The sequence below is a fragment of the Protopterus annectens genome, chromosome 3.part1 (genome assembly GCF_019279795.1).
Source record: "Protopterus annectens isolate FY-2018-M chromosome 3.part1, PAN1.0, whole genome shotgun sequence".
Lineage (NCBI taxonomy): Eukaryota > Metazoa > Chordata > Ceratodontiformes > Protopteridae > Protopterus > Protopterus annectens.
The window spans coordinates 855,058,565-855,073,623 of NC_056732.1; positions in this window are offsets into that span (position 1 = coordinate 855,058,565).

Consider the following 15,059-nt stretch of genomic DNA (forward strand, 5'->3'; position numbering starts at 1 on the left):
TTACTGTAACTTCATGTCAAGTTTTACCACCATTGATGTGCAGTGATCATGGGATTATAAAAGTTGATTTGTTGCTAGATAATTCTGCCAAACTGAAATCTAAACCAATGCACAGAGATTCATAATATTTTATATGGAAGCAAAACAGTCACAGTGTAAAACTAATTGGAGTGATGCATTCAGTAGGAAAACTGCAGAAGGAATGTGGCAAGTTTTGAAAGAGAAATTATTTGAATGCAAAAAAATAAAAATAAAAAAAAATGTTTAACTTCAGGATCTAGCCACACAATATTTCCATAACAAGATGCTTGATTGAGATGAGTGAAAAAATCTAAAAAGTAGAAAACAGGTCAAACTACAACTTTGAAAACTGAAATAAGCTGGACAGACAAACGAGACAAGATCAAGAAAAAATGAAGAAAAAGTATATAAAAATATTGAGCATAATAGGAAACCATTTAATAGACATAATATGTGAAAGGAGTAAAGACATACACATTGATAAACTGTGTGTATATTCTAAAATGTATTCTCAGGCACAAAAGATTATAGATATATTTGCAAAATCTTATGCAAAATCTTATACAAAGCAGTTTGGCTTCAAAAAGTGAGAGATAAATTGTCTTGGTGACATCCAGGTAATCTCAGATGTTGAAATCAGATTATATTTATTGAAAAAGAACTATGCAAACTGAATCCAAACAAAACAACATCAGTAACAATGACCTGAAAACACTTCAGTGCCATTGTATCTATTATTTGCTAGGCTATATAAATATGGTGATATTCCTCAAAATTGGAGTCATCCATTTTTTAAACCTTACTTTAAGGGAAAGGGTAGTAGGTCAAACCCAGAGTCATAGAGATCCTTAAATTGTTTTCATGTTGTGGAAAATAATGGAGAAGGTAATACTGGATAAGTTATTGTCAGAAGTGGAAAGGATGGGACTTGAAACCATATACATGCATGCATATGTTGAAAATAGATCTATTACCACCTGTAACATGATGTTGTAGAGCAATATACAATTGTGCCATGGATGTAATTTATCTAGATTTAACTTCAGCATTTGATTGAGTCATACACAAAACACTGATCAATTAGAACAGCTATGTATTGACATACTCTTGTTAAGATGGATAGCTGCATGGCTTATAAATAGGACATGGCAATGGGACAGGAGAAACTGAAGGTTGGTGTGTCCCATGGGTCTCTGTCCTAGGCTCATACTTCTTTAGAATGCATATTTCAAATTATCTTTTTTATCAGAGGTGTTCAACAGTCTGTATGCAGATTTCTTAAAATTGAGTAAATGGATTGCATGTGTTACAGATAGGGCATGTCTCTAAAAGAACTTGACTAAACTGACCATTTAAGCACAGGAAAGTAATATATTTTTAAACACATCAAAAACTAAGCATATGAAATTTTGGAGTCATAAATTGAAAGGTGAATGTGTAATGCAGCATGCAGTGATTGAAATTTTAGATTAATTTAAGGACCTGCTATGCGGGCAGATCCGGCTTTGAGTTTTTCTAATCATACGGACCAACTGTTTAATGATAGTTATGGAACTATAAGATGTATAAAGGATTTATAAAGTCTATGAAATCAGAAATTTTGAAGCCTTTGGTTGTTAGGTACATTAGACTCAAACTTAAGCATTGCATAACAATAAGGAAATCATGTAACAAAATAAGCACGAGTAAACTGGAAAGAGTGTGACAGATGTATACCAAGGGTATCTATCAATACGAAAATTTAAGTTATTATAGAACCCTAAAATATCTTAACGTGTACAGTGTCTCATATATATTTAAGAGAAGACTTTATTCAGGTATATATGGCATTTAGGGACAACAGCCTCTGAGAATGTTTGGGGTTACCAAAAGGTAGTAGGGAATCATGAGACAACCTATGTAGAATATTCGATAGGTATTAGACGTGTATTAATTGTTTCTCTGAGAAGAGCAACTAATGCATGGAATGCACTACCAAATTACATTAAAGCAATCACTACTTTAGATAATTTTATGTACAGCCTTCACTCTTATTATGAGAACAGTTGTTTTGGTATATTGGCAGGCTAGAAGGATATTAATGTCCATGCTTGAAATATTTGCATGTATGCATGTATTTTAGTAATGTGTATGCCAGTGTCTAGTTGTTCCTGTACAACTAGTTGAATTTTTTCTTTCTTAAGGAAAGAGTGTGCTAACTTTAAGACTAGAAAACTACATTTCCTTGGTACTAGGTTACATGTTCCACACACATACGCTCACACATATATCTATATATATATTTAAATGTATATATATATATATATATATATATATATATATATATATATATATATATATGGATCTACTTTGGAAGCTTGAACTTTCAAAACTTGGAACTTCATATGTTTGAGACCATAACATTGAAGTTTTGAAAGTTTGAAACTTCAATAAAAAAATAAATAAAAACAATTTTTTTTTACATTTTTGCAAGGGGGGCAAGCCCCCTGCACCCCCGCATCCCCCGCTAACTAAACATACCAACTGTGAGATTGTACTACAGTGAAGAGAATGGTAAATTTCCCATTCCGTGCTGTATGGCAATCTCTATTTAAACTGTTTGAAGTTTCAAAACTTCAGTCTTATTGTCTCAACCACATGTATTTCAATGTTTTGAAACTTCGAGATTCCAGAGTATATATATATATATATATATATATATATATATATATATATATATAGAATAAAGACTGAAAGTGGGCTACAAATGGCAGCAGATGTTTACAAATGTATATATGTATACGCGCACACACACACACACACACACACACACACTCAGACACACACGCACACACACACACACACACACACACACACACACACACACACACACACACACACTATTTTAATTTAGATTTATTTATTTATTTGTATTACTGAAAAAGTCTAACATATGTATATACTCTAAAATGGATAGCTTGGCTTCTATTTCTAATACTCACTCCACTTCTGTATTTCATACACCATTACTGGAAATCCATATTCATTTTGTGAGCAGTTTAATATATGATTCTTTATATCACTGACATTTGGTAAAAATAAAATACGAATTCACATTGTGAGAATCTGTATTTGCTTCCTTCTAAATAATCATATTTATCCTACATGCAACTGCAATCTGATTATATGAAATACATAAAAATATACATGCTATCTGTTTCAGAAAGTGCAGATTGTAATAGTTTGCAAATGAAAATAAAACATTACAGCTAGTAATAGTAATCATAATTGTATAAAAGAGAAGAAACTGCAATATGTTTTCAAATATGAACAGGTCAAGATAATTTTTATGTACATTCATGGATGAAGACCTTTATGGATCCTATATTTGCAAATATATGCTTTTCCTTTTATAAGATAAGGCTCTTATGAAAAACTTGTATTACTAGGTCTCACTTTTGCAGTCAGAATAGTTTGGTTTGATTTGCCTTGCATGTCATGAAGTTTTAATAGAATACAAGTCTTTGCTTTTGAAGGAAATGCAAAGTTTTTCATCTCTACAGACCAACATTAATCAGGTTTCAGGGAATGTATGGTGTAGAGATAATATAAAATAATGTGGCTTTTAAGGGTTAGCTATTTTAAATTTTTAGCTAGATTGTCTTTCTTGAACCTTCCCAGGGTATAGTTCTTTAAATTATAGAAGATAAGCCATAACTTATTAATTTTTAGCAATGAATGTACTTCAGCTGTATTTTTTTTATTCTAATCTTTCTGTTCCTAGCTGTGATGTGATTGCCTATCACCTGAAGTAGTTTTTGGCACACACTAATCTCCAGAGGTTAACGATGCTGGAGTACTTATAATCTGCAGAGCAGAGAAAAAAAATATCTAAGGAAACTGTGCCAACAGATAGCTTTACTTTCTGTAATACAAAAAAAAATGTTTCTACTTTTCTCAGCATTAGTCTGAAAGCTGAGAGAAACAAGGAATTGCAGAGCATTAGCACAATGATATTGGCAAGTCAACCCCCATTTTATGACAGCCAATGCTTTTGCCAGCATCTTAGTAAGCAGAGGATATTTTTCTACAGATACATGTTTAAATAAAGCAAATAATTTCAGTGCAAATTAATACTTTGTATTGGCCATACAGTAACTCAGAAGAATTATAGTCTGATACATATAATTATCCCTATAATTAAATAATTATCACCTAATAAGAATAGTAAGCTAATTCAGCATCATTTTAGGACTTGTTTGCTTTATTACATGGAGCAGGCAGATTTTATTTAATCAGTATCATGTGTTGTTTTTTATTCGGTCATGAAAACCTCATTGCTATGGTACTTTTCACATGTAACACAGGGCAGGATTCACGAAGGCTTGCACAGAGTGTAAGAGACGTGTAATACTCCATGCAAGCCTCGCGATCCAGGAACAGCCCAAAACTCCTTGTAAGAGACCAGCTAAAATGTCTCTTACATGGACTGGGCGTGGATATGCTAAATACCTCACTTGCAGCTGAAAGGCATGCAAATGAGGTAGAGTAGCAATCCACAAAACAGAAAGCAGCCCGTGTAAGAGCCGTTTTAGCTGCAGAAATGTACTCAGTTGACAACTGAGTACATTTCTGCAAAAATCACAATGGAGCCATGTCAGCTCCAAATAAAGGGTGCATATGTGTCAGGCAGCATGCCAATGGCCAAATATGTGGCCATTGGCAAGGTAACCCGATGCAACAATTATAAAAATATAACAAGCTGTGCTGTATAAAACATAAAAATGAAGGTTTATGCAATACATGGAATGACAATGGAGGGACCAGCAGACCAAAACCAACATGGCCACCGTGTAGTGGTTGCTAAGGGGGGAAGCTGAGTGTAAGACATGTAACTAAGCATTAGTAGGCAATCTGATGTAAATGAGGGTTAGGATACTGAATCCCACAGTCACATAGCAAATGAGCACATTCTGAGTAGTGTAAGAGATACATAAGGGGGAGGAATAGAGTAGGAGATAGGTGACATCACATTGGGGAATGGTAGAAAGAAATGCAGTTCATTGGAGGTCAGTGTTACATGACAGATGACAGACACAGATCATGGAAAGAGGAGTGCCACAAGATAAGCATGGGAAAGTCAAGAAATGGAAGGTGTACACTGTTGCTTACACCAAAGTTTCTTGCTGGGCGTGCATGCGCACGTGTGTGCACCATGAAGCGCGAGTAGGGCAGTGTGCATGTGTGTAAGGCAGACTGAGCATGTCGGAGCGTGTTGGTAGATTTGTAACACTGTTTCCATTGGTGTGCGCATGTTTTAACCCGAATAGGCTGATCCTGAACCGTGTAAGCATGTGTGCACATGTGTAAGCCACTGTGAGCGTGTTTCTGCTGGTATGCACGCTGCTCCCCCCTGAGGAAACAGAAAGGAAAAAGGAAGCAACAGAATTAGTAGGAAGCTAGCAGGGAATACTTCTGGAGCTAGCAGGTGAAAACAATTAGAAGCAGGCAATTACACAGGCAGAATAGTAGCCCAGCCCAGCACTTAAAACTCTGCAAACAGCAGTGCAGGATGTTTCTCCCAAGAGACACTGCAAGACAGGAGTAAGCTATTAGAAGTGAAAACTGAAAAAGCTGAACTCAGAGCAGAAATGCTAGGGGCTGCCATAGCTGTCATAATGAGACATAGGCGACTTGCTGAGGGTGGTGACAATGTAGATGGTGCCAGACAACCCACAGTGAGGAGACGGAGAAGAGTGTACAGGCCCAGGGTCACCTACCACGGGTTACATGAGCTGGAGATAGTAGAGTGCTATAGAGTGGACAGAGAGCTCCTGCAGCAAATAGTCGAGCTGTGCAGGCCATGCCTCACACACAGAACCAACAGAGGGGAACCCATCCCAGTGGAAACCAAGGTATGTGTTGGCCTAAGAATACTAGCAATAGGTACCTTCCAGAGACCAACTGGTGATATGATGGGGATATCACAGGCATCAGCCTCCAGGGTACTGCACCAGTTCCTGGATGCCATGTCAGCACATGTCGGTGATCATGTATATTTCCCCAATGCCCATGAGGTATTGGCCAGCAATATGCGTCTCTTCCAGCAAATAGCGGAATACCCTGAGGTAGTGGGTGCAATATACTGCACGTACATATGCATCAAAGCACCAGCCGGTGAGCGGGGTAGGGCCTGCATTAACCGCAAGGGCTTCCCCTCCATCAACTGCCAGGTCGTGTGTGATGCCCAGGGCATAATAATGAATGTGTGCTGGCTGCCCTGGGAGCTACCATGACTCCCACATATGGCATTTGATGCAGCTGTACCAGACATTTGCCAATGGGGACATCCCACACGGACACCTAGTGGGGGATGCAGATTATGCACTGGAGCTGTGGCTGATGACACCCATCAGAAACGCACACACATCTGAACAGGAACGCCATAATGAGGCACATGCACAAACACATAATGTAATAGAGCATGTGTTTGGGCTGCTCAAGTCGCAGTTCCGGTGTCTGGACACATCTGGTGGGGCCTTGCAGTACTCACCAACTACATGTACCCAAATTGTCATGGTATGTGCTATGCTACATAATATGATCTTGCAAAAACAGCTGCAGCAGGACCAGCATAGGGCTGGGCCAAGCAGCCCCCTACCATTGCCAAGGCCATCACAGGCAGAGAGTGACTCGGAGGAGGAACAACCTGAGCCTGCCCCAGTAGGCAGAAGGAGGCGTGCCCAGTATGCCCTGGCCTTGGCAAAGAGGCAACGCATAGCACATACACTGGCTCAGTAGGAACCCTGGGAATGATACCCCTCTCTGACTCACTCATATAATAACAGGGATGCCTAAAATGACATGACCTGCTCACAAACATGTACAGGGAGTGTAATATGTGCATCCGACAGAGGCAGCCCTGCAGCACCACCTGAGGCATGAATTCCATGTGTTAAGTAATATAACACCATGTACTATATGCACACTTGAGGACCCTGACTAACATCCACCCTCACCAAGCATGAAGCCACAAAATGACGATGGGATGATCAATTGCAATAATTGGCTGAAGTAATGCAGTTATTCAAAGGGGAGCCAATGTGTTTCAGCCTGGGAAGACTTGCTGAGCATGACATGATGCACAACCTGCTAGGGGTGGCATGCACCTATCAGTCCAGGCCCCATGGATACTGGCAAAGGCTGTCAGTACCCACAGCATGCCCTGAATAGGTAAGTCTCAAAACACAAACCCACCTTCATAGGTACCACAAGGGATAGGAACCTAGATGTAATGCTACCCAATGCCAGAAGTCTAAACAGCAAGATGCGTGCAGTGCAAATGCACACAGTATGGAGAATGTTGATATCTGCCCTGTAATAGAAAACTGGATCAAGGCTCACATCAGCACCCTAAGACTACCAGGTTACACCTCATACTGTGCTGTACAGCCTCAAAACATGGAACAAGCTACAAAAGGAGGGTGACTAGCAATAATTGTCAAGGATAACCACACCCCCATGTTGGTACCACAACAAGAAGCAGCATGGAATAGCCATGGTCAAGTACCAGTGGCTAAAACCACCTCCCAGTATATAGCCTGCTGCAGACTACTGTCCTAACACCAGGAACTGCACCTGGCCTATGTTGGAATACATAAATATATCAAGCCCCCCCCAAACCACATTATATTGGTTGACTGAAAATACCCAGACAGACACTGGGAGCATTATACTAGCACCAGCACAGTAGGAGAAAAGTTCCCAGAATCCATAAACCAAAATGCCCAGGAACAACGCACCACTCCCACAAGAGGGATAAGCATACTGGGTATGATAATCAGCAACATGCATACTGGATGGCAAGATGAGAAGTGTATCCCTCACTGGTAAGACTAGAGTAATTACACCGGATATACACATCCTGACCACAGTCCCTGGTCAGAAAACCACAGTGAAAAACATGTGTATAGCATAAGTTGCACCCCTCCAAACTGATGTGCAATCCACTAAAGGCCCTGTAAAGGTGCAGAATATGGGACACACTGCAGAACCTGTTATACAGGCATTCCATGAACTCAGCCAGGAATGCTTGGATTATGCAATCACAAATAACAACAAGACACAATGCCATACACGCAGGCATCTGGCATGCTGGACTCCAGCCATTACCAAACCATGCAAGAGAATGAGGAAGCTACTACATGATAGAGCAAATATAAAAAGGGAAGTAATCACTGATCAGTAGTATGGCAATAAAATATGTCCACACATACAATCCACTAAGGCCAGCTACAACAAGTAGAATCTGTAAATCCTGAGGCAATGTTACACCTGCCCCAAGTACACAGACAACTCTCAACTCCCCCCAATAAATACAAATATATGTGAGAGATGCAACCATTTATCCAAACTGGAGGCTGAGCTCGCCCAACTCAGTACTGTCAAAACTAGTCAGGAGGAGAAGGTAACCACATACACCACAAACCCAGTCCCACATAGACCTATCACAACTGTAAACCAAACACATAAACACAGAAAAACATTCCCGGAGGCCCTAATTACAAACACACCACACCAACAGAGGCCTCCAAAGCAGACTCCAAGCAACCACAACCTCCAAACATAGCACATGCAACACATAGTACACAAAGCTGGTGTGCCAAACAGTCACAGACCAGAAGGAGAAACAACATGCCTGATACAGTTGTAATAGGTGTCTGTATAGGCAGACACACTGCTGTCCCACTCACCAGACTGAACAAGGGAAAGGGTACAGTAAGCTGCCTGTAGGCTGCTACAATACGCCACATAACACAAGTACGCAGGTCACCCCAAAACAAGCAGAAATATGATGCACTCATTGTCCATGCTGGTGTGAATGACCCGAGATGTACCTCCCTGGACTACATGAAAAGAGACATGGATGAGCTCTCTGAGTATGTACGCCAGGCCGGTATGACACTGGCCGTTTTCAGCATCCAACCCTCACCAAGAATGATGCCACAGTACAAACACAGAATGATCAGCTTTTACAGGTGGCACAATTACAGCTGTCAGTCCAAGAGAATCTAATGTTTGTCTGCTTGAGATGTCATGCATGACAAGCCATGCTGCTTTTCCAGGGATGGCTTGCACCTGTTACCCCTGGGCGTCTGGATACTGGATAAGGTCTTTGCCACCTCCATAGAGCCGTACGTAGGCAAGGCCAAAAAGACTAACCCACCACCCTAGAAAACATAAGTGGTAAGAAACATAAGGGTAATGCTGACCAATGCCTGATGTGTAAACTGCAATATGCATGCTCCTGAGGCACTTCCCAGTATAGAGAACATCGATGTCTGTGCAGTGACAGAAACCTGCTGCAAGCCTACTGACAGCACACCAGCACTATCAGGTTATACCTCATATCATGCGTTATGGCCCCAACACCTGGACCAAAACATCAAAGGAGGGGAAGTATCCATATGCAACACAGACACCCATACGGCCAGGTAACTGACAATGCACGAAGCAGCGGAGAATACCCATGTGCACCTAACTGTAGTCAAAACTGCTGTACAGTCTGTAGCATGCGACAGACCACAATCTCACACACAGGAACCCCACCCAGACATCCTGAAGACACTGGACAGTATGAATGTCCCACCAAATACCAAACAAGGTACTCACAAATTACCATATAGGTGGTAAACCATTATGTATGCAAGGAGTAATCAGGGACCTAGGGACACAAGTTGACAGTAACCTGTCATGTGACACTCACAATGCCAATGTGGCTAGGAAGACTGTCTATACTGGACACCGTATTATGAAAGGATTCACATCTACATCAACAGAGGTCACTGTGCCCCTGTACTGTTCACTTATCAGACCCATAATCTAGTACAATGACTCCTATGGGATGTACCATACCTGACACCTGCAGCGGTTAGGAAGACCTCAAAGGTACCTCACCAAGAGGATAAAGGGTGTCAAATATATGTCATATGCTGCCTGGCTGTAGACACCCCAGCTGAATGCAGTCACAGACTGCCTACACAGAGGCATTGTATGTCTGTTGTACAAGGCCATGTCCAACACAGGAGTAATGGACATGCTCCACCCCAGGAAATCAAAGCCATTGGAGCTGTGAGAATGACAGATGTCAACCTCAACACATAATGAAATAGAATGTGCTGGAGGGACAGATACATAACCCAGAGGCTACCCACACCCTGGAACAGGATCCCACTCCATGTTAGGCAGAGCCCCTCACTGACACCCCTCAACAGGAATATTGCCAAGTGGATGGATGATCATAGATGTACACTGGGGGTCTTCACTGTGTCACGTCCAGACAGAGGCACAGTAAAGAAAATCATAAATGGCCATAATATTCACATAGCAAGGGGCGGCGAAAGACACACACACTCTGGCTAGGCTTACTAATGCCCTAGGGTGGATAGCCTAGTATGAACCTATGAACTTATGAAGATACAAATTGTACAGGACACTAAGGATAATCACAAGGCTTGCTCAACTGATGGTAGGAGCCATGTTGGGAATTCACAGATATGCTCCGAATCGCACAGATATTACAAACAACATACCAAACACACATATATATTGCCAACATACAACCTGACAGGTGCAGTGCAAACCCCCCCACAGAATGCAAAATATCTATCCCAGCAGACTGCTGGCCCCCTGACATTGCAGATGCTGAGGTAACAGCCATCATCTACAACGCAAAACACACAGCAGCAAAGGTATGAGATGGTGTCCTGGGCTGAGGCCAACATGGACTCCAAGAAGAATGGAATGCCAAATCACACTACTGCTCAATGTCAGCCTTACCACAGGATATGTACCCAAACAGCAGTGTACAACAACAGTGGCCCTTCACAACAAAGGTGTTGCCTGAATGGATACTGCAAACTACCACCCCAGGATCCTGACAAGCTTGGTCTGCACAGCTATGGAAAGGATCAGCATGTACTGCAGACATAAAGCTATCGGGGACTTACTGACACCAGACCCTACCCAGTGTGGCTGTCGTAAGTGCAGATCCTGCCCCTAAACATGTTTGACCCATTTGAAGCAGTCATTAAGGTCATCGATGAGGGCAATGTGGTCCACACAGCGTAGCTGGACCGTGCAAATGCTTCCAGACAATACCCTATGTGTTCAGTATGGATATGTTCACCAGCTTAAATATAAACCCCTATGTCAGTAGAGGGGTTGCAAACCAGACCAAGGACAGAACTGACATGGTCAGACATGCTGCATCCATGTCAGACTACAAACCAGATATAAGTCGCATCCCACAAGGCTTGGTCCTGGGACCTCTCCCATTCCGTATATATGTCCCATAAGTACAGGCCAACATGGAAGGACTGTGACTGAACATGTATGCAGAGGAGTACAAACTGCCCACCATATCTGACCCCCAGCTGACACAAGCAACCCACAAAAGGGCCACATAGAAACAGACAACTGGTGCCATAGCCATGTCAGCAAGCTAATTGCAGAAATGTGTATAGACAACCACAGCGGATATACAGTAAGCGCCCACCAATTACCACACAGGTGTTAACCCATTACGTACCTAACATGTAATGAGAGACCTGGGGACACAAGGTGATAGATATCCTGCATTGGACAAACATGTGGCTGTAGTGTTCACAGAAACATACCAAATACCCACCCAATCATGAAGGTTGTCAGATCTAGATAAGGGGAGGTCACTGTGGCTCTGCAGTCATCCTTCATCAGTGTCACAATTGACTACAATAGCCCCTGTGGGATGTACCTCAGCAGACACCTCCATCAACTGTAAAGTCCACAACAGTACCTCACCAGGAGTAGCAAAGAGCATGAACAGATGCCATGTGTTGCCTGATTAAACAAACTGCAGCTCCACACACTGCCATACTGCCCACCCAGAGGCAAGCTGTGCCTGATGTATGAAGCCATGTCCAAGCTGGAATCAATAAACATGCTGCACCTTGTACAATCTGAATGGCAGTGAGCTATGCACATGAAAGACATGAACCCCAGCACTGACATACATAGGACAAGCTGTACTGAATGATCCATAACACAGAAGCCACCCCCACTCTTGAGTAAACTCCCAGTACAGGTTAGCCAGAGAGTCACCCATCGACACCCCTCAAGAGGAATCTTGATGAGTGGATGGGAGATGGTAGGTATACTCTGGGTATCACTGTTATGTCACAGGTAGACGGAGGCATGGTATACTAACCATGACATATGTCATGGCAAACTCCAGTTACAATGTGTGTCGAAGGACAAACACACTCTCTGACTAGCATCAGAAATGGCCTAGGGCACATCGCTAGTGTTTGCCAATGTCCACCTATGTTGTGGAATACACTACCAATGTTGGACAAGCCTGGTGTAGGTAGTCCATATCTGAACATAATGCAACATTGTCATGTGTGCACAACTGGCCCCTACACAGTCTGTTGTGCTCACTATGAAGATGTCAAGCAGTGATAGGACTAAAGCCCAGGATACTGTCCACCACAGTGAAAGTACTGAACCAGTACACTATACGGTACTACAGTGTTAGGTCATTATGAATGGATGTTGACAACTGTATGCAAAGTATCCCATGCAATCCCTGCAGGCACAGTATAATCCCTGTTGTGGTCAGACACAAAGCAGTTGGCCAGTAAGTACACAAAATGACACCCAACACACAACCATAAATGTGAGATATTGTTGAAGTTCACACTCACCCAAATATGTGGTGGACTGCAGAGTTCAACATATGGAAAGCTCACACTGGGCATGCTCGCACACTTTGATAAATGAGGCATATGTCAGACAACATGCCATGGAAAGGCTGAACTGGGCATGCTCACACACTTAGGCCATATCTCCGTTTAGCAGTTGGCCACACATATCTGGTATTTGTACGTGTCATTCCAGGAACCAACCACAACACAGCAATCTGCCCAGTGCACATAGTAAATGACTACAGAGACATAAGTGATATAGTGGATCGACCTCATATTCAAACATCTTCCACAGATACACAAGTTGTTCAAAGGAACAGGGAATGCTATGGCAATAAAGACCTGCAAACAGTCTAACAGCAACAAATATTGTGCATCTGACAATTAAACATATGGGTGTAGAGGTCAATACTAGGCTGTTTGCCCTAGGGAATGACAGCTTAGCCAGAGTGTGCTTGGCATCTGCATCCCCAGTACAATAGACTACCGTGCCACTGTAAAGTAGGTCACATAAGGCAACGTGTGAGGCTAGTGTGCTGTGCCTCTGTCAAGCAGGGACACAGTGGAGATCCCAGGGTTTGAATGTGCTAAGCCACATCCATGTTGTTGGTGTGTGCTGGAAGAGGGTTGCTGAGGACCTCTAACAGTAAGTGGGCATCAATAACAGACTGAGGGGAGCCCTATCTGCAATATCTGGACAATTCCGCTGTCAATACTGTGTTGTGATGATTATGTGGGATTGAAGTGTCATGCCAGTACTGTTCAGAGATGTCCTCCCTCTGTGGGCTACAGCTGTGCAATGTATTTGTTGGACGGCTCATATATGGCTGGTGTGCACCTGACATGTGTCCTGTTGTGGAGCAGTCATGGGTATATGTGGGATAGCATGATCAATGCAAACCTTACACATGCTCATAGAATGCAATTGTCAAGGATTATGCAGAGTGGCCAGTATAGTCCCCCAGCATGGGTCCTTTGAAGTCGTCCACCCCAGTCTTCACAAGTGTAGAGTCTGCTTGTGCTAAATACAGTTTGTTTGCAGTGACAACCTTGCCTGGGGGTGGGGATGGGATATGGATGTCCAGGGAAAGGTGGGAATGGTCAGATATCAACAATGGTGGTCTACCTCTGGTGTGGAACAGTGAGTACCCATGTTGCAGATGGACAGGTGCAATATGTATTCCCCCATGTGGCTGTGGTGAGTAGTTCTGCCATAGCACATGGACCCACAAGTTGTAGTGGCTGTAGGGTAATGTTGTAGAGGCCTGAGTAGTTCCCACACACAATGTGCCTGTACCTGATGTTAACAACTGGAATGGTGTATGTGAACACCTGCATATCCCGGCACTGTTCCCAGGGAAGCAAAGTGTGTGTCCTGGATGTGGGAGTGGTGTTCTGGACTGGTTGTGTTGTGTGTTACAGGTCCTGTGGTCACAAAGCATGGTATAGAACATAACCTGCCAGTGCGATGTGCATATCTGACCCTGAAGTAGGTGGCTGCAAATGCATATATATGCTATCCCCCACCTGACAGGTAGTACTAGATGTACATACCTCTGTAGAAATAAAGATGTCAGCACCCTATAAATACTGCAGGTGCAGAATAGATGCCCAGTAATTCGGATAGCGCGCTCTGCTAATGCGTCTCCCTCAAGTACCATAATATGGTTAGGTAGGAGTTTAAACCATGCAAATGCTCAGTGTGTGTGTGTGTGTGTGTGTGTGTGTGTGTGTGTGTGTGTGTGTGTGTGTGTGTGTGTGTGTGTGTGTGTGGGTGAGTGGGGTTGTGTGTGCAAGCCTGTGTGAGGGAAGTGTCCCTTTTGGCAACTGGGAAAAAACTCTACAGGATGCACATTCCCCTTTCTAAACACTGATGATGTCAGCACCTTATAAGTAAAGCAGGAGAAAGGAAACTTTCCAGTAATGTGAATAGCAGGCTCCACTAATACAGCTGTCACAAGTGCCATAACATAATGAGGTAGGGGTTTGAAACCGGCAACTGCCCTGTGTTTGTGGAGGGGGATTAGTGTGTGTGCAAGTCTGTGTGAGGGAAATGTCCCTTTTGGCAACTGGGAAAACACTCTACAGGATGCACATTCCCCTTTCTAAGCACTGATGATGTCAGGACCCTATAAGTAAAGCAGGAGAAGTGAAGCATCCCAGTAATGTGAATAGCGTACTCTGCTAATGCATCTGTCATGAGTATCATAACATAGTTAGGTAGGGATTTGAATCCTACAACTGCCCAGTGTGTGTGGAGGGGGGTTAGTGTGTGTGCAAGTCTGTGTGAGAAAAATGTCCCTTTTGGCAACT